The sequence below is a fragment of the Salvelinus alpinus genome, chromosome 17, assembly GCF_045679555.1.
Source record: "Salvelinus alpinus chromosome 17, SLU_Salpinus.1, whole genome shotgun sequence".
NCBI lineage: Eukaryota > Metazoa > Chordata > Actinopteri > Salmoniformes > Salmonidae > Salvelinus > Salvelinus alpinus.
In genome coordinates, this window is record NC_092102.1 from 44,673,519 (window position 1) to 44,693,536 (window position 20,018).

Here is a 20,018-nt window from a genome sequence, read left to right on the forward strand (position 1 = left end):
CCCCCCATCTCTTGAATGAAACAGGGAGAGAGAACGAGAGAGACAGAGACAGATACGGTCTGGCTTCAGACCAAGTATCCTACTCCCAGCCACTGAAACACTATCAGAACCCCAGCCCTAGCAAACCAAAATTGGTTCTTTGAAAGTTCCCAGAACATTCGTTAGGTCGCGGCAAATGTTCTCGTAACACAAAAACTGTCCAGTCGTGCTGATGATTATACAATGTTAGTATAAAACATTCGCCTGATGTTGCAAGAACATTCCTAGAACACATGTAGTCTGTTCTTTAAAGGTTCCCCAGAATGTTTCAGTAGGATGTCTGTGGGAACAGTCTGGTGGGAACATTGTGGAGACATCACAAAAACTGTCCAGTTTTAAATACAGGCTCAGAACCTTCAAACTACATTCAACCTTTTTTTTTTATCTCAATTTCAATCAAAACACATACAATCATGCAATACCCATTCTGAAAAATTATAATACATTATAAATATACAAAACCAAAGGTTCAATTAAATAATATTTTATTGATTTAAAAAGGTTATTTGCAGCCATTTTTTTATGTCAAGATCAAATCATTTCTGTCTATAGATTAAGTCAGCACGCCATTTAACTTTTTTCATATTTTGTTACGTTACAAAGTGGGATTAAAATTAATTTATTGTAGTTTTTTTGTTATTGATCTACACAAAATACTCCATAATGTCAAAGTGAAAAGAAAACGCGATACATTTTTTACAAATTCATAAAAATCGATAAAAATGTCATTACTAAAATATAGTCGTTGCATAAGTATTCAACCCCTTTGTTTAGGCAAGCCTACATTAATTAAAAAGTAAAATTTGGCTTAACAAATCACATAAGTTAAATGGACTCACTCTGTGTGAAATAATAGGGGTTGACATGACTACCCTTCCTCTGTCCCCCATACACACAACATCTGTAAGGTCATTCAGTTAAATATTGAATTTCAAGCACAGATTCAACTACAAAGACCTCACAAAGAAGGGCAGTGATTGATAGATGGGTAACAATAACAAGTCTGACATTGAATATACACTACATGGACAAAGTTATGTAGACACCCCTTAAAATGATTGGATTCGGCTATTTCAGCCACACCCGTTGCTGACAGGTGTATAAAATCGAGCACACAACCATGCAATTTCTATAGACAAATACTGGCAGTAGAATTGCCCGTACTGAAGAGCTCAGTGACTTTCAATGTGGCACTGTCATAGGATGCCACCTTCCAACAAGTCAGTTCGTCAAATTTCTGACCTGCTAGAGCTCCCCCTGGTCAACTGTAAGTGCTAAGTGGAAACGTCTAAGAGCAACAACGGCTCAGCCACGAAGTGGTAGACCACACAAGCTCACAGAATGGGAGTGATGAAGCGCGTAGCACATACAAAAAGTCTGTCCTCGATTACAACACTCACTACCGAGCTTCAAACTGCCTCTGGAAGCAACGTAAGCACCAGAACTGTTTGTCGGGAGCTTCATGAAATGGGTTTCCATGGCCGAGCAGCCACACACAAGCTTAAGATGACCCAGATGTTCTCATGGTTGAGGCAGACAATGATAGAAATGGACTAGCTTGCTGAGATGCTTTTGCTATGTAGCACTTCTCACAACAAAGATACTGAAGTGATTGAAGCAAACAATAGCCATGGATTGATAACAAAAGGTTTTTAGTTGACAAAGGGAAATATCAGGACCCAGAACTGGTGCTGGTTTGAGAAAAACATTGATACAGCCGCTGCTTCGTTTTTGTCTCATCCTCCTTCGACCATCGGTGATGCTGGTTCTTCATGTTCCCCTCCTCCTTCATAGCCAACTCAGCATACATTTCCTTTAAATACATTAGTTTGCACTCATGAAATTCCATGGCCAGTTTCTGATGCATGCTCAGCCTTGTCTTTTGTCATCTGGCCCGAGTTAGTGACACAATCTTCCCTCCTGGTTGGCCTTCATCCTGTAGCGTGCTCACCTTCATCCTGTCTTATGCCCTCCAAGCTATGGGGCTCATCTGCCTCTGGAAAATGATTACGTTGAAGCATTAGATGCTTCTACACCTGCATTGCTTGCTGTTTGGGGTTTTAGGCTGGGTTTCTGTACAGCACTTCGAGATATTAGCTGATGTACGAAGGGCTATATAAAATAAACTTGATTTGATTTGATTAGAGAACATTATTTCTTCATTTTTATTATGGGAGTTTATTAAGAGATGACAAAATGACATGTTCCCTGCAGTCCGGGGATGGCACATGTTGAATGAATGTGTCCTACCAAATAAGGATTGGAACGGTTCCCAATCTGAACTGTAAAATGGTCATCATCGGGGATACCTTCCAAGGGTAGCTGGCTATCAATGATCCTGGTCCCCCAGCTCATATGTCTCTGGTCTTACTTGCCACCAGTCCTGAAACAGCATGTTGTAGATTTGTAGATTTGTATTTTTTCCAAGACAATATAGAAATGATATTAGTAATTATGCATGATTTTGTTTGTGTTACATTTCTGTCACACAAATACATTGAGGCCCCACTGTGTTGTGTTACATAAGAAAATGTACATTTTAAAGTGACTGATTTGTAAAAGCAATAAAGTATCTTATCTGAAGTTGTTGTTGCATCCTTTTATTTACTTTCAATTTAAGTTGAATTCATTTCAAATGCTGGTCCAGACATTATTTTTCTTGTATTCTGTTGATGAATCATGCTGTTTGTTCTCCATAATTGGGTGATTTGACACAATTTGCTTCAAGAGTTTTTTTCCCCAAACTTTCCTTTTATCTCTGTCCATTGTTTGGTTTAGGTGACTTGCACCACTTACCCCAATACTCCAATTGGGTATGACACAACAAGCTTGGCACACCTGTATTTGGGGAGTTTCTCCCATTCTTCTCTGCAGATCCTCTCAAGCTCTGTCAGGTTGAATGAGGAGCGTTGCTGCACAGCTATTTTCAGGTCTCTCCAGAGATGTTCGATCGGGTTCAAGTCCGGGCTCTTTCTGGCTGGGCCACTCAAGGACATTCAAAGACTTGTCCCGAAGCCACTCCAGCTCCTTTTGGAAAGTGAACCTTCACCCCAGTCTGAGGTCTTGAGCGCTCTGAAGCAGGTTTTTATCAAAAACATCCACACCGCATGATGCTGCCACCACCATTCTTCACCGTAGGGATGGTGCCAGGTTTCCTCCAGGCGTGACGCTTGGCATTCAGGCCAAAGAGTTAAATCTTGGGTTCATCAGACCAGATAATCTTTTTTGTCATGGTCTGAGAGTCCTTTAGGTGCCTTTTGGCAAATTCCAAGAGGGCAGTCATGTGCCTTTTACTGAGTAGTGGTTTCCGTCTAGCCATTCTACCATAAAGGCCTGATTGGTGGAGTGCTACAGAGATGGTTGTCCTTCTGGAAGGTTCTCCCATCTCCACAGAGGAACTCTGGAGCTCTGTCAGAGTGACCATCGGGTTCTTGGTCACCTCCCTGAACAAGGCCCTTCTCCCCCGATTGCTCAGTTTGGCAGGGCTGACAGCTCTCAGAAGAGTCTTGGTGGTTCCAAACTTCTTCTATTTAAGAATGATGGAGGCCACTGTGTTCTTGGTGACCTTAAATGCTGCAGAAATGTTTTGGTAACTTTCCCCAGATCTGTGCCTCGACACAATCCTGAATCGGAGCGCTACGGACAATTCCTTCGACCTTGGTTTTTGCTCTGACATGCACTTTCAACTGTGGGACCTTATATAGACAGGCGATGTATTCCAATTAAGGAGCTACACATTTTATTGTGGTAACATTAGGCAAAACTTACATATAACATATTTGAAATGTTCTTGAAATCAGTGGCGCAACTTTTGTTTTTGAAGTGGTGAGGTCATAACCTGGCGGGGGGTTTGGGGTCTAATTGAATCGAAAGGCTACTGAAGTTGGGCTTTGTCATTGTGTTTTTTGTCTATTTACATTGTTTTTCAATGTTTGAGTCTCAACTGCTAGGGAAGAAGACAAAGCTGCTACAGGTCAGACTCAATCTCGGAGGCACAAACATGACCATGATAACCTCCCACCCTTAAAGGGGCAAGTAAACATTTTTGTCTCGTCTGTGATATTTTGGTTTAAAGACTTAGGTCACAAAAAATAAAATGAAATTGAACAAACTACCACATTACTTCTTACTAGTAATATATATATATATATATATATATTTTTTTTTAGAAACATTACAAAGCATGCTCAAATTTTGTTGATGTAATTTTAGCAGGGAAAATGTTTTTGGGCTGCAAAAAAATCTGAGTGGCTGGTAGATATCTAAATCTACCTGCCACAGCAGCTGGTGGACTAAAAAGTCAATTTTAGGCCCACCCATAATCATGGCAGCATCTACATTACTGTTAGGAAACATATTACATTCTTATTTACAATAAAAGTTACTCCAAAATGACACAACACATTATTTAACATTCATTTCTATTGGGCACAAAATTATCTGAAACACAAACAAAACAGCAAATGCATCCAACAAATGTGTAGAGTCACAAGCTTGATGTAGTCATTGCATGCTATGAATGTGGGACCAAATACTTCACTTTCTACTACTTTAATACACATACAAGTACATTTGTCCCAATACTTTTGTCCCCCTAAAATGGGGGGACTACGTACAAAACGTGCCGTACTTTCTAATCCAAAGTGTTGGAGTACAGAGCCAAGACAAGACAATGTGTGACTGTCATAATAACTACGGCGGGCGCTGTAGATTGGGGCGAAGGCCCTGTGATAGACGGCTTGTCCAGGGTGAGTACTTGTACATCAAGCTGCCTCACGCTATGGAGATAGACTTCTATGAGCCGTTCTGGCTCACATAAGACAAAAAAAGCTTAAATAAAACAAATGTTATTTGTCACATGCTTGGTAAACAACAGGTGTGGACTAACAGTGAAATGCTTATTTATGGGCCCTTCCCAACAATGCAGAGAGGAAAAACAAATCAAATTAAAATAATAACACTAGCAATAAATACAAAATGAGTAACAATAACTTGGCTGTATACACCGAGTACCATACCAAGTTGATGTGCAGGGGTATGAGGTAATTGAGGTGAATAAACTCAGTAAAAAAAAAGAAACGTCCTCTCTGTCAACTGCAGTTTATCAAATACTTGTTCTCCCCACTGTATATCCAGAGAGAGCCATGTTTCCGTGAAACAGAGTATGTTACAATCCCTGATGTCTCTCTGGAAGGAGATTCTCGCCCTGAGCTCGTCTACATATTATTATCCAGAGACTGAACATTAGAGAGTAATATACTCTGAAGCGGTGGATGGTGTGCCTGCCTCCTGAGTCGGACTAGAAGTCCACTCTGAATACCTCTTCTCCACTGGCGGCGACTTGGAACAGCCTCTGGGATAAGTTAAATTGCCCTGGGGGGTACGAACTAAGGATCCAATTCGGGAACGTCGTATTCCCGGTCGTAATGCTGGTGAGTTACCACTGCTCTGGTATCCAAAAGTTATTTCCGGCTGTATGTATGTAATAAAAATGTCCTGGGCTAATAATGTAAGAAATAACACACACAAAAACGAAATACTGCAAAGTTACGTAGAAGCAGAGCTGCCCTATTTGTTGCCGCCATCTTCATTGTATCCATGCTAATGAGACTAGATCCATCACATCGTAGAACTAATCGAAGCGTCATCACAAAGCTCAGCCTGCCCCAACCCCAATGACAAGAGTGATTCACAGCCAGAGGAACCAGCAGAAACACACAGAGGATGGATGACTTCAGCGAGTGTGAGAAATAATGTACAGTTCGACAGTACACACACACTAATGTGAGAGAGAGAGAGAGAGAGAGAGAGAGAGAGAGAGAGAGAGAGAGAGAGAGAGAGAGAGAGAGAGAGAGAGAGAGAGAGAGAGAGAGAGAGAGAGAGAGAGAGAGAATAATATGATGGATGGTGAATTTGCATTTGAATTTAAGATAGAAATATAGGTGGTGGCGGGAGAGAGGAAGAGGGAGACGAGCATAAGAGAGAGTAGGAGAGAGAGAGAGCTAAATATATGTATTATGAGCTAGAGCATGTTTATATGTAAAGCTCACAGCTTTATCTGCCACTTTGATCAAACAGCAGGATAAATGGCCACTGGTGGACCTTAGGTCAACTGTCCAATCAGACACTTCACTGGCCCACACCATGAAGACAGCCCAGCCTGCCTGGGATAATCAGAACTTCAGACCCTTGTAATAACAAGCACCACACAACAGAGACGTGACCCTAGGCTCACATACAAGGGGAACAAATACCCATGAGCCAGATGAAGTCCTTCCTGGGTTCCTCCACCGGTCCCCATCATCCTACTCTCATCAGTAGTAAAGTAAAGTGATGTTTGAACTCTGCACGTGAAGCATTATGGCTCTATTCAATCTGGATCGCTTAAGCGTTACAGATTGCGCAATATATATATTTTTTAAAGGTCATTTTCAATGGAGTCGACATATGCAGCGTTCACCGGGAATTAGATTTTTTATTTTTTTTTATAAAAAATTATTTAACTAGGCAAGTCAAGTGAATGCAGTCACCACAAACGTGGGAACATGGCCTTTACATTTAAATCGCGCTGTAAAGCTGAACTTTCGTGATAAGGATTGAATAGAGCCCTTAGCCTATCCAGTCTAAGAAGAGAATTCAGCAGGATTCCACAGAAGAAGTGTTTGGAACCGAACAGAGAGAGAAGATCATTATAAAAGTGCCCTCCTCCTAGTCCTACCTGAAGAGCTACAGGTAAACCTGTTCCAGCGTAAGGTAACAAGAGCTATTATCAAGTCTAATCTCCCACCACTTGCATTATACGGTGTTAGTGACAGCCATCATGACAGAGGGAGTGTAGGATTGACACATCCCTGCTAACAGTGTCCACAGCAGGCAGAGAGAGAGGAAGTAGGAGACCACCGCAGCTAAATCTGTAGCCAACAAGGCACTTGTGGAGACAAAACACATATCCATTCACTGATGAAAATGTCTCCATAGAGAGCAAGCAGAGCAGCGCTGGCACCTTCTCCCTTGGCAGCAGCTTTTTGCCATGACTGGGTGGGCGTCTAGGGACTTATATTCCGTTCAGCTCATACTGCTGAACCTTGATTGCCCTGGGCCTCATGTCCTCTTTAAATAGATAGAAGGATCTGAGAGAGAGAGAGAGAGAGAGAGAGGGAAAGAGAGAGAGAGAGAGAAGTAAGATGGGGGGGAAAACAGAGTAAATGAGAGAGGGTGTGTGAAAGAAGAGCATGAATCAAATAAGAGATCCAGGGAGAGAAATAGAGGGAGACGTGATAAAGAGATAGAATAGGAAATTAAGAAAAGCAACGGGAGTCAACAAAAAGACATGCAGTGAACATCTGGTCTCTCCATCTGAGGCCGTTTACCCAACACTAACATCTGGTCTCTCCATAGTATAGTGGGCTGAGGCCGTTTACCCAACACTAACATCTGGTCTCTCCATAGTATAGTGGGCTGAGGCCGTTTACCCAACACTAACATCTGGTCTCTCCATAGTATAGTGGGCTGAGGCCGTTTACCCAACACTAACATCTGGTCTCTCCATAGTATAGTGGGCTGAGGCCGTTTACCCAACACTAACATCTGGTCTCTCCATAGTATAGTGGGCTGAGGCCGTTTACCCAACACTAACATCTGGTCTCTCCATAGTATAGTGGGCTGAGGCCGTTTACCCAACACTAACATCTGGTCTCTCCATAGTATAGTGGGCTGAGGCCGTTTACCCAACACTAACATCTGGTCTCTCCATAGTATAGTGGGCTGAGGCCGTTTACCCAACACTAACATCTGGTCTCTCCATAGTATAGTGGGCTGAGGCCGTTTACCCAACACTAACATCTGGTCTCTCCATAGTATAGTGGGCTGAGGCCGTTTACCCAACACTAACATCTGGTCTCTCCATAGTATAGTGGGCTGAGGCCGTTTACCCAACACTAACATCTGGTCTCTCCATAGTATAGTGGGCTGAGGCCGTTTACCCAACACTAACATCTGGTCTCTCCATAGTATAGTGGGCTGAGGCCGTTTACCCAACACTAACATCTGGTCTCTCCATAGTATAGTGGGCTGAGGCCGTTTACCCAACACTAACATCTGGTCTCTCCATAGTATAGTGGGCTGAGGCCGTTTACCCAACACTAACATCTGGTCTCTCCATAGTATAGTGGGCTGAGGCCGTTTACCCAACACTAACATCTGGTCTCTCCATAGTATAGTGGGCTGAGGCCGTTTACCCAACACTAACATCTGGTCTCTCCATAGTATAGTGGGCTGAGGCCGTTTACCCAACACTAACATCTGGTCTCTCCATAGTATAGTGGGCTGAGGCCGTTTACCCAACACTAACATCTGGTCTCTCCATAGTATAGTGGGCTGAGGCCGTTTACCCAACACTAACATCTGGTCTCTCCATAGTATAGTGGGCTGAGGCCGTTTACCCAACACTAACATCTGGTCTCTCCATAGTATAGTGGGCTGAGGCCGTTTACCCAACACTAACATCTGGTCTCTCCATAGTATAGTGGGCTGAGGCCGTTTACCCAACACTAACATCTGGTCTCTCCATAGTATAGTGGGCTGAGGCCGTTTACCCAACACTAACATCTGGTCTCTCCATAGTATAGTGGGCTGAGGCCGTTTACCCAACACTAACATCTGGTCTCTCCATAGTATAGTGGGCTGAGGCCGTTTACCCAACACTAACATCTGGTCTCTCCATAGTATAGTGGGCTGAGGCCGTTTACCCAACACTAACATCTGGTCTCTCCATAGTATAGTGGGCTGAGGCCGTTTACCCAACACTAACATCTGGTCTCTCCATAGTATAGTGGGCTGAGGCCGTTTACCCAACACTAACATCTGGTCTCTCCATAGTATAGTGGGCTGAGGCCGTTTACCCAACACTAACATCTGGTCTCTCCATAGTATAGTGGGCTGAGGCCGTTTACCCAACACTAACATCTGGTCTCTCCATAGTATAGTGGGCTGAGGCCGTTTACCCAACACTAACATCTGGTCTCTCCATAGTATAGTGGGCTGAGGCCGTTTACCCAACACTAACATCTGGTCTCTCCATAGTATAGTGGGCTGAGGCCGTTTACCCAACACTAACATCTGGTCTCTCCATAGTATAGTGGGCTGAGGCCGTTTACCCAACACTAACATCTGGTCTCTCCATAGTATAGTGGGCTGAGGCCGTTTACCCAACACTAACATCTGGTCTCTCCATAGTATAGTGGGCTGAGGCCGTTTACCCAACACTAACATCTGGTCTCTCCATAGTATAGTGGGCTGAGGCCGTTTACCCAACACTAACATCTGGTCTCTCCATAGTATAGTGGGCTGAGGCCGTTTACCCAACACTAACATCTGGTCTCTCCATAGTATAGTGGGCTGAGGCCGTTTACCCAACACTAACATCTGGTCTCTCCATAGTATAGTGGGCTGAGGCCGTTTACCCAACACTAACATCTGGTCTCTCCATAGTATAGTGGGCTGAGGCCGTTTACCCAACACTAACATCTGGTCTCTCCATAGTATAGTGGGCTGAGGCCGTTTACCCAACACTAACATCTGGTCTCTCCATAGTATAGTGGGCTGAGGCCGTTTACCCAACACTAACATCTGGTCTCTCCATAGTATAGTGGGCTGAGGCCGTTTACCCAACACTAACATCTGGTCTCTCCATAGTATAGTGGGCTGAGGCCGTTTACCCAACACTAACATCTGGTCTCTCCATAGTATAGTGGGCTGAGGCCGTTTACCCAACACTAACATCTGGTCTCTCCATAGTATAGTGGGCTGAGGCCGTTTACCCAACACTAACATCTGGTCTCTCCATAGTATAGTGGGCTGAGGCCGTTTACCCAACACTAACATCTGGTCTCTCCATAGTATAGTGGGCTGAGGCCGTTTACCCAACACTAACATCTGGTCTCTCCATAGTATAGTGGGCTGAGGCCGTTTACCCAACACTAACATCTGGTCTCTCCATAGTATAGTGGGCTGAGGCCGTTTACCCAACACTAACATCTGGTCTCTCCATAGTATAGTGGGCTGAGGCCGTTTACCCAACACTAACATCTGGTCTCTCCATAGTATAGTGGGCTGAGGCCGTTTACCCAACACTAACATCTGGTCTCTCCATAGTATAGTGGGCTGAGGCCGTTTACCCAACACTAACATCTGGTCTCTCCATAGTATAGTGGGCTGAGGCCGTTTACCCAACACTAACATCTGGTCTCTCCATAGTATAGTGGGCTGAGGCCGTTTACCCAACACTAACATCTGGTCTCTCCATAGTATAGTGGGCTGAGGCCGTTTACCCAACACTAACATCTGGTCTCTCCATAGTATAGTGGGCTGAGGCCGTTTACCCAACACTAACATCTGGTCTCTCCATAGTATAGTGGGCTGAGGCCGTTTACCCAACACTAACATCTGGTCTCTCCATAGTATAGTGGGCTGAGGCCGTTTACCCAACACTAACATCTGGTCTCTCCATAGTATAGTGGGCTGAGGCCGTTTACCCAACACTAACATCTGGTCTCTCCATAGTATAGTGGGCTGAGGCCGTTTACCCAACACTAACATCTGGTCTCTCCATAGTATAGTGGGCTGAGGCCGTTTACCCAACACTAACATCTGGTCTCTCCATAGTATAGTGGGCTGAGGCCGTTTACCCAACACTAACATCTGGTCTCTCCATAGTATAGTGGGCTGAGGCCGTTTACCCAACACTAACATCTGGTCTCTCCATAGTATAGTGGGCTGAGGCCGTTTACCCAACACTAACATCTGGTCTCTCCATAGTATAGTGGGCTGAGGCCGTTTACCCAACACTAACATCTGGTCTCTCCATAGTATAGTGGGCTGAGGCCGTTTACCCAACACTAACATCTGGTCTCTCCATAGTATAGTGGGCTGAGGCCGTTTACCCAACACTAACATCTGGTCTCTCCATAGTATAGTGGGCTGAGGCCGTTTACCCAACACTAACATCTGGTCTCTCCATAGTATAGTGGGCTGAGGCCGTTTACCCAACACTAACATCTGGTCTCTCCATAGTATAGTGGGCTGAGGCCGTTTACCCAACACTAACATCTGGTCTCTCCATAGTATAGTGGGCTGAGGCCGTTTACCCAACACTAACATCTGGTCTCTCCATAGTATAGTGGGCTGAGGCCGTTTACCCAACACTAACATCTGGTCTCTCCATAGTATAGTGGGCTGAGGCCGTTTACCCAACACTAACATCTGGTCTCTCCATAGTATAGTGGGCTGAGGCCGTTTACCCAACACTAACATCTGGTCTCTCCATAGTATAGTGGGCTGAGGCCGTTTACCCAACACTAACATCTGGTCTCTCCATAGTATAGTGGGCTGAGGCCGTTTACCCAACACTAACATCTGGTCTCTCCATAGTATAGTGGGCTGAGGCCGTTTACCCAACACTAACATCTGGTCTCTCCATAGTATAGTGGGCTGAGGCCGTTTACCCAACACTAACATCTGGTCTCTCCATAGTATAGTGGGCTGAGGCCGTTTACCCAACACTAACATCTGGTCTCTCCATAGTATAGTGGGCTGAGGCCGTTTACCCAACACTAACATCTGGTCTCTCCATAGTATAGTGGGCTGAGGCCGTTTACCCAACACTAACATCTGGTCTCTCCATAGTATAGTGGGCTGAGGCCGTTTACCCAACACTAACATCTGGTCTCTCCATAGTATAGTGGGCTGAGGCCGTTTACCCAACACTAACATCTGGTCTCTCCATAGTATAGTGGGCTGAGGCCGTTTACCCAACACTAACATCTGGTCTCTCCATAGTATAGTGGGCTGAGGCCGTTTACCCAACACTAACATCTGGTCTCTCCATAGTATAGTGGGCTGAGGCCGTTTACCCAACACTAACATCTGGTCTCTCCATAGTATAGTGGGCTGAGGCCGTTTACCCAACACTAACATCTGGTCTCTCCATAGTATAGTGGGCTGAGGCCGTTTACCCAACACTAACATCTGGTCTCTCCATAGTATAGTGGGCTGAGGCCGTTTACCCAACACTAACATCTGGTCTCTCCATAGTATAGTGGGCTGAGGCCGTTTACCCAACACTAACATCTGGTCTCTCCATAGTATAGTGGGCTGAGGCCGTTTACCCAACACTAACATCTGGTCTCTCCATAGTATAGTGGGCTGAGGCCGTTTACCCAACACTAACATCTGGTCTCTCCATAGTATAGTGGGCTGAGGCCGTTTACCCAACACTAACATCTGGTCTCTCCATAGTATAGTGGGCTGAGGCCGTTTACCCAACACTAACATCTGGTCTCTCCATAGTATAGTGGGCTGAGGCCGTTTACCCAACACTAACATCTGGTCTCTCCATAGTATAGTGGGCTGAGGCCGTTTACCCAACACTAACATCTGGTCTCTCCATAGTATAGTGGGCTGAGGCCGTTTACCCAACACTAACATCTGGTCTCTCCATAGTATAGTGGGCTGAGGCCGTTTACCCAACACTAACATCTGGTCTCTCCATAGTATAGTGGGCTGAGGCCGTTTACCCAACACTAACATCTGGTCTCTCCATAGTATAGTGGGCTGAGGCCGTTTACCCAACACTAACATCTGGTCTCTCCATAGTATAGTGGGCTGAGGCCGTTTACCCAACACTAACATCTGGTCTCTCCATAGTATAGTGGGCTGAGGCCGTTTACCCAACACTAACATCTGGTCTCTCCATAGTATAGTGGGCTGAGGCCGTTTACCCAACACTAACATCTGGTCTCTCCATAGTATAGTGGGCTGAGGCCGTTTACCCAACACTAACATCTGGTCTCTCCATAGTATAGTGGGCTGAGGCCGTTTACCCAACACTAACATCTGGTCTCTCCATAGTATAGTGGGCTGAGGCCGTTTACCCAACACTAACATCTGGTCTCTCCATAGTATAGTGGGCTGAGGCCGTTTACCCAACACTAACATCTGGTCTCTCCATAGTATAGTGGGCTGAGGCCGTTTACCCAACACTAACATCTGGTCTCTCCATAGTATAGTGGGCTGAGGCCGTTTACCCAACACTAACATCTGGTCTCTCCATAGTATAGTGGGCTGAGGCCGTTTACCCAACACTAACATCTGGTCTCTCCATAGTATAGTGGGCTGAGGCCGTTTACCCAACACTAACATCTGGTCTCTCCATAGTATAGTGGGCTGAGGCCGTTTACCCAACACTAACATCTGGTCTCTCCATAGTATAGTGGGCTGAGGCCGTTTACCCAACACTAACATCTGGTCTCTCCATAGTATAGTGGGCTGAGGCCGTTTACCCAACACTAACATCTGGTCTCTCCATAGTATAGTGGGCTGAGGCCGTTTACCCAACACTAACATCTGGTCTCTCCATAGTATAGTGGGCTGAGGCCGTTTACCCAACACTAACATCTGGTCTCTCCATAGTATAGTGGGCTGAGGCCGTTTACCCAACACTAACATCTGGTCTCTCCATAGTATAGTGGGCTGAGGCCGTTTACCCAACACTAACATCTGGTCTCTCCATAGTATAGTGGGCTGAGGCCGTTTACCCAACACTAACATCTGGTCTCTCCATAGTATAGTGGGCTGAGGCCGTTTACCCAACACTAACATCTGGTCTCTCCATAGTATAGTGGGCTGAGGCCGTTTACCCAACACTAACATCTGGTCTCTCCATAGTATAGTGGGCTGAGGCCGTTTACCCAACACTAACATCTGGTCTCTCCATAGTATAGTGGGCTGAGGCCGTTTACCCAACACTAACATCTGGTCTCTCCATAGTATAGTGGGCTGAGGCCGTTTACCCAACACTAACATCTGGTCTCTCCATAGTATAGTGGGCTGAGGCCGTTTACCCAACACTAACATCTGGTCTCTCCATAGTATAGTGGGCTGAGGCCGTTTACCCAACACTAACATCTGGTCTCTCCATAGTATAGTGGGCTGAGGCCGTTTACCCAACACTAACATCTGGTCTCTCCATAGTATAGTGGGCTGAGGCCGTTTACCCAACACTAACATCTGGTCTCTCCATAGTATAGTGGGCTGAGGCCGTTTACCCAACACTAACATCTGGTCTCTCCATAGTATAGTGGGCTGAGGCCGTTTACCCAACACTAACATCTGGTCTCTCCATAGTATAGTGGGCTGAGGCCGTTTACCCAACACTAACATCTGGTCTCTCCATAGTATAGTGGGCTGAGGCCGTTTACCCAACACTAACATCTGGTCTCTCCATAGTATAGTGGGCTGAGGCCGTTTACCCAACACTAACATCTGGTCTCTCCATAGTATAGTGGGCTGAGGCCGTTTACCCAACACTAACATCTGGTCTCTCCATAGTATAGTGGGCTGAGGCCGTTTACCCAACACTAACATCTGGTCTCTCCATAGTATAGTGGGCTGAGGCCGTTTACCCAACACTAACATCTGGTCTCTCCATAGTATAGTGGGCTGAGGCCGTTTACCCAACACTAACATCTGGTCTCTCCATAGTATAGTGGGCTGAGGCCGTTTACCCAACACTAACATCTGGTCTCTCCATAGTATAGTGGGCTGAGGCCGTTTACCCAACACTAACATCTGGTCTCTCCATAGTATAGTGGGCTGAGGCCGTTTACCCAACACTAACATCTGGTCTCTCCATAGTATAGTGGGCTGAGGCCGTTTACCCAACACTAACATCTGGTCTCTCCATAGTATAGTGGGCTGAGGCCGTTTACCCAACACTAACATCTGGTCTCTCCATAGTATAGTGGGCTGAGGCCGTTTACCCAACACTAACATCTGGTCTCTCCATAGTATAGTGGGCTGAGGCCGTTTACCCAACACTAACATCTGGTCTCTCCATAGTATAGTGGGCTGAGGCCGTTTACCCAACACTAACATCTGGTCTCTCCATAGTATAGTGGGCTGAGGCCGTTTACCCAACACTAACATCTGGTCTCTCCATAGTATAGTGGGCTGAGGCCGTTTACCCAACACTAACATCTGGTCTCTCCATAGTATAGTGGGCTGAGGCCGTTTACCCAACACTAACATCTGGTCTCTCCATAGTATAGTGGGCTGAGGCCGTTTACCCAACACTAACATCTGGTCTCTCCATAGTATAGTGGGCTGAGGCCGTTTACCCAACACTAACATCTGGTCTCTCCATAGTATAGTGGGCTGAGGCCGTTTACCCAACACTAACATCTGGTCTCTCCATAGTATAGTGGGCTGAGGCCGTTTACCCAACACTAACATCTGGTCTCTCCATAGTATAGTGGGCTGAGGCCGTTTACCCAACACTAACATCTGGTCTCTCCATAGTATAGTGGGCTGAGGCCGTTTACCCAACACTAACATCTGGTCTCTCCATAGTATAGTGGGCTGAGGCCGTTTACCCAACACTAACATCTGGTCTCTCCATAGTATAGTGGGCTGAGGCCGTTTACCCAACACTAACATCTGGTCTCTCCATAGTATAGTGGGCTGAGGCCGTTTACCCAACACTAACATCTGGTCTCTCCATAGTATAGTGGGCTGAGGCCGTTTACCCAACACTAACATCTGGTCTCTCCATAGTATAGTGGGCTGAGGCCGTTTACCCAACACTAACATCTGGTCTCTCCATAGTATAGTGGGCTGAGGCCGTTTACCCAACACTAACATCTGGTCTCTCCATAGTATAGTGGGCTGAGGCCGTTTACCCAACACTAACATCTGGTCTCTCCATAGTATAGTGGGCTGAGGCCGTTTACCCAACACTAACATCTGGTCTCTCCATAGTATAGTGGGCTGAGGCCGTTTACCCAACACTAACATCTGGTCTCTCCATAGTATAGTGGGCTGAGGCCGTTTACCCAACACTAACATCTGGTCTCTCCATAGTATAGTGGGCTGAGGCCGTTTACCCAACACTAACATCTGGTCTCTCCATAGTATAGTGGGCTGAGGCCGTTTACCCAACACTAACATCTGGTCTCTCCATAGTATAGTGGGCTGAGGCCGTTTACCCAACACTAACATCTGGTCTCTCCATAGTATAGTGGGCTGAGGCCGTTTACCCAACACTAACATCTGGTCTCTCCATAGTATAGTGGGCTGAGGCCGTTTACCCAACACTAACATCTGGTCTCTCCATAGTATAGTGGGCTGAGGCCGTTTACCCAACACTAACATCTGGTCTCTCCATAGTATAGTGGGCTGAGGCCGTTTACCCAACACTAACATCTGGTCTCTCCATAGTATAGTGGGCTGAGGCCGTTTACCCAACACTAACATCTGGTCTCTCCATAGTATAGTGGGCTGAGGCCGTTTACCCAACACTAACATCTGGTCTCTCCATAGTATAGTGGGCTGAGGCCGTTTACCCAACACTAACATCTGGTCTCTCCATAGTATAGTGGGCTGAGGCCGTTTACCCAACACTAACATCTGGTCTCTCCATAGTATAGTGGGCTGAGGCCGTTTACCCAACACTAACATCTGGTCTCTCCATAGTATAGTGGGCTGAGGCCGTTTACCCAACACTAACATCTGGTCTCTCCATAGTATAGTGGGCTGAGGCCGTTTACCCAACACTAACATCTGGTCTCTCCATAGTATAGTGGGCTGAGGCCGTTTACCCAACACTAACATCTGGTCTCTCCATAGTATAGTGGGCTGAGGCCGTTTACCCAACACTAACATCTGGTCTCTCCATAGTATAGTGGGCTGAGGCCGTTTACCCAACACTAACATCTGGTCTCTCCATAGTATAGTGGGCTGAGGCCGTTTACCCAACACTAACATCTGGTCTCTCCATAGTATAGTGGGCTGAGGCCGTTTACCCAACACTAACATCTGGTCTCTCCATAGTATAGTGGGCTGAGGCCGTTTACCCAACACTAACATCTGGTCTCTCCATAGTATAGTGGGCTGAGGCCGTTTACCCAACACTAACATCTGGTCTCTCCATAGTATAGTGGGCTGAGGCCGTTTACCCAACACTAACATCTGGTCTCTCCATAGTATAGTGGGCTGAGGCCGTTTACCCAACACTAACATCTGGTCTCTCCATAGTATAGTGGGCTGAGGCCGTTTACCCAACACTAACATCTGGTCTCTCCATAGTATAGTGGGCTGAGGCCGTTTACCCAACACTAACATCTGGTCTCTCCATAGTATAGTGGGCTGAGGCCGTTTACCCAACACTAACATCTGGTCTCTCCATAGTATAGTGGGCTGAGGCCGTTTACCCAACACTAACATCTGGTCTCTCCATAGTATAGTGGGCTGAGGCCGTTTACCCAACACTAACATCTGGTCTCTCCATAGTATAGTGGGCTGAGGCCGTTTACCCAACACTAACATCTGGTCTCTCCATAGTATAGTGGGCTGAGGCCGTTTACCCAACACTAACATCTGGTCTCTCCATAGTATAGTGGGCTGAGGCCGTTTACCCAACACTAACATCTGGTCTCTCCATAGTATAGTGGGCTGAGGCCGTTTACCCAACACTAACATCTGGTCTCTCCATAGTATAGTGGGCTGAGGCCGTTTACCCAACACTAACATCTGGTCTCTCCATAGTATAGTGGGCTGAGGCCGTTTACCCAACACTAACATCTGGTCTCTCCATAGTATAGTGGGCTGAGGCCGTTTACCCAACACTAACATCTGGTCTCTCCATAGTATAGTGGGCTGAGGCCGTTTACCCAACACTAACATCTGGTCTCTCCATAGTATAGTGGGCTGAGGCCGTTTACCCAACACTAACATCTGGTCTCTCCATAGTATAGTGGGCTGAGGCCGTTTACCCAACACTAACATCTGGTCTCTCCATAGTATAGTGGGCTGAGGCCGTTTACCCAACACTAACATCTGGTCTCTCCATAGTATAGTGGGCTGAGGCCGTTTACCCAACACTAACATCTGGTCTCTCCATAGTATAGTGGGCTGAGGCCGTTTACCCAACACTAACATCTGGTCTCTCCATAGTATAGTGGGCTGAGGCCGTTTACCCAACACTAACATCTGGTCTCTCCATAGTATAGTGGGCTGAGGCCGTTTACCCAACACTAACATCTGGTCTCTCCATAGTATAGTGGGCTGAGGCCGTTTACCCAACACTAACATCTGGTCTCTCCATAGTATAGTGGGCTGAGGCCGTTTACCCAACACTAACATCTGGTCTCTCCATAGTATAGTGGGCTGAGGCCGTTTACCCAACACTAACATCTGGTCTCTCCATAGTATAGTGGGCTGAGGCCGTTTACCCAACACTAACATCTGGTCTCTCCATAGTATAGTGGGCTGAGGCCGTTTACCCAACACTAACATCTGGTCTCTCCATAGTATAGTGGGCTGAGGCCGTTTACCCAACACTAACATCTGGTCTCTCCATAGTATAGTGGGCTGAGGCCGTTTACCCAACACTAACATCTGGTCTCTCCATAGTATAGTGGGCTGAGGCCGTTTACCCAACACTAACATCTGGTCTCTCCATAGTATAGTGGGCTGAGGCCGTTTACCCAACACTAACATCTGGTCTCTCCATAGTATAGTGGGCTGAGGCCGTTTACCCAACACTAACATCTGGTCTCTCCATAGTATAGTGGGCTGAGGCCGTTTACCCAACACTAACATCTGGTCTCTCCATAGTATAGTGGGCTGAGGCCGTTTACCCAACACTAACATCTGGTCTCTCCATAGTATAGTGGGCTGAGGCCGTTTACCCAACACTAACATCTGGTCTCTCCATAGTATAGTGGGCTGAGGCCGTTTACCCAACACTAACATCTGGTCTCTCCATAGTATAGTGGGCTGAGGCCGTTTACCCAACACTAACATCTGGTCTCTCCATAGTATAGTGGGCTGAGGCCGTTTACCCAACACTAACATCTGGTCTCTCCATAGTATAGTGGGCTGAGGCCGTTTACCCAACACTAACATCTGGTCTCTCCATAGTATAGTGGGCTGAGGCCGTTTACCCAACACTAACATCTGGTCTCTCCATAGTATAGTGGGCTGAGGCCGTTTACCCAACACTAACATCTGGTCTCTCCATAGTATAGTGGGCTGAGGCCGTTTACCCAACACTAACATCTGGTCTCTCCATAGTATAGTGGGCTGAGGCCGTTTACCCAACACTAACATCTGGTCTCTCCATAGTATAGTGGGCTGAGGCCGTTTACCCAACACTAACATCTGGTCTCTCCATAGTATAGTGGGCTGAGGCCGTTTACCCAACACTAACATCTGGTCTCTCCATAGTATAGTGGGCTGAGGCCGTTTACCCAACACTAACATCTGGTCTCTCCATAGTATAGTGGGCTGAGGCCGTTTACCCAACACTAACATCTGGTCTCTCCATAGTATAGTGGGCTGAGGCCGTTTACCCAACACTAACATCTGGTCTCTCCATAGTATAGTGGGCTGAGGCCGTTTACCCAACACTAACATCTGGTCTCTCCATAGTATAGTGGGCTGAGGCCGTTTACCCAACACTAACATCTGGTCTCTCCATAGTATAGTGGGCTGAGGCCGTTTACCCAACACTAACATCTGGTCTCTCCATAGTATAGTGGGCTGAGGCCGTTTACCCAACACTAACATCTGGTCTCTCCATAGTATAGTGGGCTGAGGCCGTTTACCCAACACTAACATCTGGTCTCTCCATAGTATAGTGGGCTGAGGCCGTTTACCCAACACTAACATCTGGTCTCTCCATAGTATAGTGGGCTGAGGCCGTTTACCCAACACTAACATCTGGTCTCTCCATAGTATAGTGGGCTGAGGCCGTTTACCCAACACTAACATCTGGTCTCTCCATAGTATAGTGGGCTGAGGCCGTTTACCCAACACTAACATCTGGTCTCTCCATAGTATAGTGGGCTGAGGCCGTTTACCCAACACTAACATCTGGTCTCTCCATAGTATAGTGGGCTGAGGCCGTTTACCCAACACTAACA

At 46.3% G+C, this 20,018-nt stretch overlaps 1 protein-coding gene across 1 annotated transcript in view; it reads right to left on the bottom strand.

Annotated features, from left to right (window-relative positions):
* LOC139543012 (kelch domain-containing protein 8B-like) overlaps window positions 1-20,018 on the bottom strand; it is a 168,771-nt gene that overhangs the window by 143,682 nt on the left and 5,071 nt on the right. The window lies entirely within an intron of this gene.